The sequence below is a fragment of the Equus asinus genome, chromosome 21 (genome assembly GCF_041296235.1).
Source record: "Equus asinus isolate D_3611 breed Donkey chromosome 21, EquAss-T2T_v2, whole genome shotgun sequence".
Classification (NCBI taxonomy): domain Eukaryota; kingdom Metazoa; phylum Chordata; class Mammalia; order Perissodactyla; family Equidae; genus Equus; species Equus asinus.
In genome coordinates this window covers 49,788,039-49,795,344 of record NC_091810.1, presented here as the reverse complement: position 1 = coordinate 49,795,344, position 7,306 = coordinate 49,788,039, and the positions used below count along the sequence as shown (strand labels likewise).

Genomic DNA, 7,306 nt, shown 5'->3' with positions numbered 1-7,306 from the left:
AAATTTCCTGATCTAGTTGATGGGATACACAAGGTGTCCACTTCACAAACAATCAAGTTGCACATTTACAATTTGCACACATTTTTGCATGTATATTACTTCAAAAAAAGTTTACTTAACTGAAAAATAAAGGTGATTGCACAACATTGTAAATGTACTTAATGCTACTGAGTTGTATATTTAAAAATGGTTAAGGGGCTGGCCCAGTGGCCAAGTGGTTAAGTCCGAGAGCTCTGCTTTGGCGGCCCTGGGTTTCATAGGTTGGAATCCGGGGCGCGGACATGGCACTGCTCATCGAGCCATGCTGGCGTGGCGTCCCACATGCCACAATGAAAAGGACCCACAACTAACAGTACACAACTATGTACCCAGGGGCTTTGGGAGAAAAAGGAAAAAAATAAAATCTTTATTGAAAAAAAAAGGTTAAAATAGCAAATTTTATATCATGTATATTTTACCACAAAAAAAGAAAGAAAGGTGTAGAGAATGAATGAGGCGGAGGAGAGATGAGTGGGAGACCTACAGATGCTCATCCACATCTAGCTAAGAAGCAATAAAAGCCAAACTCAAGGCAGGGACAGTGAAGAAGAAAAAGATAGGGGGTGCCGGCCCCGTGGAGTAGTGGTTAAGTTCGCACACTCTGCTTCAGTAGCCAGGGTTTACTGGGTTCAGATCCCAAGTGTGGACCTACAACACTGCTCATCAAGCCATGCTGTGGCGATGTACCACATGCAAAATAGAGGATGATTGGCACAGACATTAGCTCAGCAACAATCTTCCTCAAGCAAAGAGGAAGATTGGAGCAACAGATGTTATCTCAGTGACAATCTTCCCCACCAAAAAAAAACAGGCCAGAGATTAAAATGAGAGAAAGAAAGAGACTGATTGAATCCTAGGCTTCCTGCTTAAGGAATTAGAGAAAACAGAGCAGTATGACAGGTAAGCTAATGACATTGGTTTTAGGCATTATGAGTTCTTGAGATGAATGAGAGATGACCAGCTGGCAAGATGAGCATAAATAGGTGTGTCTCAGCAGAGAAAGTTCTGAACTGTAGTTTTGATTTTGAAGGTTCAGAGCAGTAAAAAATGCTCAGGAAGAGAGTTGCTCACTGAGGGAGAAAAGGTAACAAATTAATTCTGGGAATCATCAACCAGCAAGTAATGGGCAGAGAGGAGGCCAAGCAGTGGATGGAGAGCCAGAGGAAGGAAGACACAGATGCCAAGGAGGGAGAGCATTTCAAAAGGGGGTATTCAACAGTGTCAAAATCCTGCTGAGAGATCCAGATACATGAACCGCAGGAACACTATTATTAACCAATTCCCAAAAAGGTCCTGCTGATGCAGTTTGGACAAACTTCTATGCTTTGTAGTATACTGAGGAAAAATCCTAAAGAATCCACTAAAAAATTACTAGAACTAATAAATAAATTCATGGGGCCGGCCTGGTGGCACAGCGGTTAAGTTTACACGTTCTGCTTTGGCAGCCCGGGGTTTGCGGGTTCGGATCCCAGGTGTGGAGCTGTGCACCATTTATCAAGCCACGCTCTGGCAGGCATCCCACATATAAAGTAGAGGAATTGGGTACAGTTGTTAGCTCACGGCCAGTCTTCCTCAGCATAAAGAGGGAGGATTGGCGACAGATGTTAGCTCAGGGAGGGAGGGAGGGAGGAAGGAAGGAAGGAAGGCAGGCAGGCAGAAAGAAAGAAAGAAAGAAAAAGAAAGAAAGAAATTCAGCAAAGTTGCAAGATACAAGAGCAATATAAAAAAATTTAACTATATTTCTACACATTTGCAATGAGCAATCTGAAAATGAAATTAAGAAAACAATTCTGTTTACAATAGTATCAAAAGGAATACATTACTTGGAAATAAATTTAACAAAAGAAGTGCAAAACCTATACTCTGAAAACTGTAAAACATTGTTGATTTTCAATTTAGAAATTAATGAAGATCTATATAAATGGAAAGACATTCCATATTCATAGATCAGAAGACAATATTGTTAAGATGGCAATACTCTTCAAATTAATCTACAAATTAAATGCAATCCCTAGCAAAATCCCAGTTGGCTTCTTTGCAGAAACTGACAAGCTAATTCTAAAATTTATATGGAAATTCAGGGGACCCAAAATAGACAAAACAATTTTGAAAAAGAACAAAGTTGAAGAACTCACATTTCCTGATTCCAAAACTACTACAGATCTACAGTAATCAAGACACTGGCATAGGGGCCGGCCCAGTGGCACAGCGGTTAAGTGCGCACGTTTCGCTTCAGCAGCCCTGAGTTCGCCGGTTTGGATGCCAGGTGTGGACATGGCACCACTTGGCAAGTCATGCTGTGGCAGGCATCCCACATAAAAAGTAGAGGAAGATGGGCACGGATGTTAGCTCAGGGCCAGTCTTCCTCAGCAAAAAAAGAGGAGTATTGGCAGCAATTAGCTCAGAGCTAATCTTCCTCAAAAAAAAAACGACAGTGGCATAGACACAGATATATAGGTCAATCAAACAGAATTGAGAGTTAGGAGGCTGGCCCAGTAGCATAGTGGTTAAGTTCACACATTCCACTTCAGCGGCCCAGGGCTTGTGGGTTCGGATCCCAGGCGAAGACCTACACACCGCTTATCAAGCCATGCTGTGGCAGCATCCCACATACAAAAGAGAGGAAGACGGGCACAGCTGTTAGCTCAGGAACAATCTTCCTCAAGCAAAAAGGAAGATGGATGGAGGCAATGGATGTTGGCTCACGGTGAATCTTCCTCACCAAAACAAAAGGAATTGAGAGTTAGGAACAGACTCACATTTACAGTCAATTGATTTTCAACAGGAGTACCAAGACAATTAAATGGGGAAAGAATAGTCTTTTCTTTTCTTTCTTTTTTTATCCCCTGCTTTTTCACCCCAAGTCCCCCCAGTACATAGTTGTATATTCTAGTTGTGGCTCCTTCTAGTTGTGGCATGTGAGACACCACCTCAACATGGCCTAATGAGCAGTACCATGTCCACGCCCAGGATCTGAACGGGTGAAACCCTGGGCCGCTGAAGCAGAGTGTGCAAACCCAACCAGGTGGCCATGGGGCTGGCCCCAAGAATAGTCTATTCAATAAGTGGTGCTGGAACAAGTGGATAGCCACAACCAAAAGATGAAGTACCTCACATCTTATATAGATCTATAGATATATCTATATACATATAAAATAACTCAAAATGTACCAATGACCTAAATGTAAGAGCTAAAACTATAAACCTCTTAGAAGAAAATACAGAGGTTACTCTTCAGGACTTTGGATTTGGCAATGATTTCTTAAATATGACACCTAAAGCACAAACAGCAAAAGAAAATGATACATTGGACTTCATCAAAATTAAAAATTATTATGCTTCAAAAGACAATATCAAAAAAGTGAAAAGAAAACTCACTGAATGAGAGAAAATATTTGTAAATCATCTATCTGATAAAGGACTTGTTTAGAATATATTAAAAACTCCTAAAAGACAATAATAAAAAGACAACCCAATTAAAAAATGGACAAAGGACTTGAACAGACATAAGAAGATACACAAATGACCAACACAAACACATGAAAAGATGCTCAACATCATTAGAGAGCTACAAAGCAAAACTACAATGAGGTACTAATTCTCACCCACTGGTTTGGCTTTAGTAAAAAAGATAATAAATGTTGATGAGGATGTGGAGGAATTAGAACCCTCAATACACTGCAGGTTAGAATGTAATGGTGCAGCCACTTTTGGAAAACAGTCTGGCAGTTCCTCAAAAGGTTAAACACTGAGTTATTATATAGCCCAACTATTCTACTCCTAGGTATACACCAAACACAAATGAAAACATACATCCACATGAATGTTCATAGCATCATTATTCATAATAAGTCGAAAAGTAGAAACAACCTAAACATCCATTAACTGAAGAACGGATAAACAAAATGTGGTATATCCATACAATGGGATAGTATTCAGCAACAAAAAAGAATGAAGTACTGGGGCCACCCCATGACGGAGTGGTTAAAGTTCCGTGTGCTCTGCTTTGGCAGCCTGGGTTCACCAGTTTGGATCCCGGGCACAAACATACTCCACTCATCAGCCATGCTGTGGAGGCATCCCACATACAAAATAGAGGAAGACTGGCACAGATGTTAGCTCAGGGCTAATCTTCCTCAAGTAAAAAAAGAGGAAGATTGGCAACAGATGTTAGCCCAGGGTGAAGCTTCCTCACACACACAAAAAAAGAATACTACAACACTGACGAACTTTGAAAACATTGTGCTAGGTGAAAGAAACAGGAGCAAAAGACTATATATTGTATGATTCTATTTATATGAAATGTCCAGGACAGGTAAATCTATGCAGACAAAGTAGATTAGTGGTTGCCTAGGGCTGAAGGGAATGGGGGTGTTGGCAGATGACAGCTAAGTGGACGGCTAAGGGTATGGGGTTTCTCTTTGGGGTGATGAAAATGTTCTAAAATGGACTGTGGCGATGATTGCACATATCTGTGAATATACTAAAATCACTGAATTATACACTTTAAATGGGTGAATGACATGAATTATATCTCCTTAAAGCTGTTACCAAAAAAAAAAAAGTTAGAAGACCCACAAGCATAAACGTTTTATGGTAATTACAGAAGTGAATCAAGTGTGAATGACAATTTATTGTTCTTACGACGACGTGGTTAGAGTAATTTATTAAGTCTGAACTCTTCAGACTTTCCCAAGAGTTATTAATTACAGTACTTCATACGTGGTGTGCTGTTTGATATCCCAACTGTTATTAAAACAACCAACAACAGCTAATAAGTTTTTTTTTTTTTTTTTTTTTTTTTAAAGATTTTATTTTTTTCCTTTTTCTCCCCAAAGCCCCCCGGTACATAGTTGTATATTCTTCGTTGTGGGTCCTTCTAGTTGTGGCATGTGGGACGCTGCCTCAGCGTGGTTTGATGAGCAGTGCCATGTCCGCGCCCAGGATTCGAACCAACGAAACACTGGGCCGCCTGCAGCGGAGCGCGCGAACTTAACCACTGGGCCACGGGGCCAGCCCCAATAAGTTTTTTTTTTTAAAGATTTTATTTTTTCCTTTTTCTCCCCAAAGCCCCCCGGTACATAGTTGTATATTCTTCGTTGTGAGTCCTTCTAGTTGCGGCATGTGGGACGCTGCTTCAGCGTGGTTTGATGAGCAGTGCCACATCCGCGCCCAGGATTCGAACAAACGAAACACTGGGCCGCCTGCAGTGGAGCGCGTGAACTTAACCACTCGGCCACAGGACCAGCCCCACAGCTAAGTTTTTTGAGTGTTTCCAATAACACACAATTTTATAAACTGAACTGATGGTTAGCCATACAGGACCTTACTAAGCAAAGTCTCCTTGCTATATACAGTTCTAACACTACATACCCTATTTCTAATTTTAGGTTCTGTGTGCTTGTTATCCTAACGTTCCTAATCACTGGATATGCAACGTATTTCTTTTCTTGTCTTTCTTTAAATTGTGGTAAAATAAATATAACATAAAATTTACCATTTTAACCATTTAAATATACGATTCACAGCATTAAGTACATTCACAGTGTTGTGCAACCATCACTCCTATCCAATTTCAGAACTTTTTCATCATCCCAAACAGAAACTCTGCACCCATTAAACAATAACTCCCCATTACTTGCTCCCCCCAGCCACTGGCAACCTCTAGTCTACTTTCTTTTTTTCTTTCTTCTTTTTTTTTTTGAGGAAGACTAGCCCTGAGTTAACTACTGCCAGTCCTCCTCTTTTTGCCGAGGAAGCCTGGCCCTGAGCTAACATCCGTGCCCATCTTCCTCTAATTTATATGTGGGATGCCTACCACAGCATGGTGTGCCAAGCAGTGCCACATCTGCACCCGGGATCCGAACCGGCGAACGCCGGGCTGCTGAGAAGCGGAACCTGCGAACTTAACCACTGCGCCACCGGGCCGGCCCCTCTAGTCCACTTTCTACCTCTATGAATTTACCTATTCTAGGAAACTCATATAAGTGGAATCACACAGTATTTTGTCCTTTTGTATCTAGCATATTGCACTAGCATAATGTTTTCAATGTTCATCCATGTTGTAGCATCTATCAGAATTTCATTCCTTTTAAAGGATTAACAGTATTCCATTGTATGTATATACTACAGTTCATTTATCCATTCATTTGTTGATGGAATATTTGGATTGTTTCTACCTTTTGACTATTGTGAATAATGCTGCAATGAATACTGGCATACAAGCGTCTGTTCGACTCCCTGCTTTCAATTCCTTTGGGTATATACATAGGAGTGGAATTGCTAGATCATATCGTAATTCTATGTTTAACTTTTCGAGGAATCGCCAAACTTTTTTCCACAGCAGTCAAACCATTTTACATTTCCATCAGCAATAAGCAAGGATTCCAACCTCTCTACATCCTCACCAACACTCGCTATTTTGTTTTTTCCATAATAGCTGTCCTCATGGGTGAAGTGGTATCTTATTGTGTGCAATGTATTTTTAGTCTATTATCTGTAAATAGAAGTTCACCTTGTGTTAATTTCTATAATTATACGTAGCACAGCCACTTAAGAGATACAAACAAAAAATATTTAAATACCAATAAAATAAAGCACAGAGTTACAAAGATAAAAGTCAACTCAACTTTGAAAAAGATGACAAAGAATGAAGACAACACAAACTTGTAAACTCTGTTTTACTTATTTGGGACTAATTTCTAAGATACTGTTTTGTGTAAATAAAAATTGTTGCAAAACAGGTTACAGCTTTGTGATTTACAAATATCACAGTGAAACAAATGTAGGAGTCGTTCCTGAAATAAAGCTTTTAAAAACATATTTATCCCTGGGGGATTGTTGTCACTGTCCCCATTTTAAAAATAAGTAAACCTGAAATCAAACGAGTTTTGACAATTTGTCTTAGACAATAAAGCAAATCTGTAGCAGAGATTTGGAAAATAACAATTTCTGATTTCCATGTTTAAGATGAAAAACCCATAATTTAACTTGCAATATGTCAAGGGAAACATGAAAGAGCAATTTCTACTCCTAGCATGAATAAATTTAGGGAAGTTGTCCAGAACACTGAAGCTTACAACCTCCAACAGCAATGACCAACAATTAACTCCTTGCTAGTGTGACCTGAGTGGATTCAACTCAGAACTAGGTTTTTCCCAGTATGATCTAATAAGACGAAGTCTCTAACTTTGTCTCTCAAAAGTTTTTATGGTTTTGTTAAATTTTGGCCGTTCAAAAGCAGGATAATTCTGTTTTAAATTGAGAA

At 39.7% G+C, this 7,306-nt stretch overlaps 1 protein-coding gene across 1 annotated transcript in view; it reads right to left on the bottom strand.

Annotated features, from left to right (window-relative positions):
* PRKAR2A (protein kinase cAMP-dependent type II regulatory subunit alpha) overlaps nucleotides 1-7,306 on the bottom strand; it is a 120,532-nt gene that overhangs the window by 111,856 nt on the left and 1,370 nt on the right. The window lies entirely within an intron of this gene.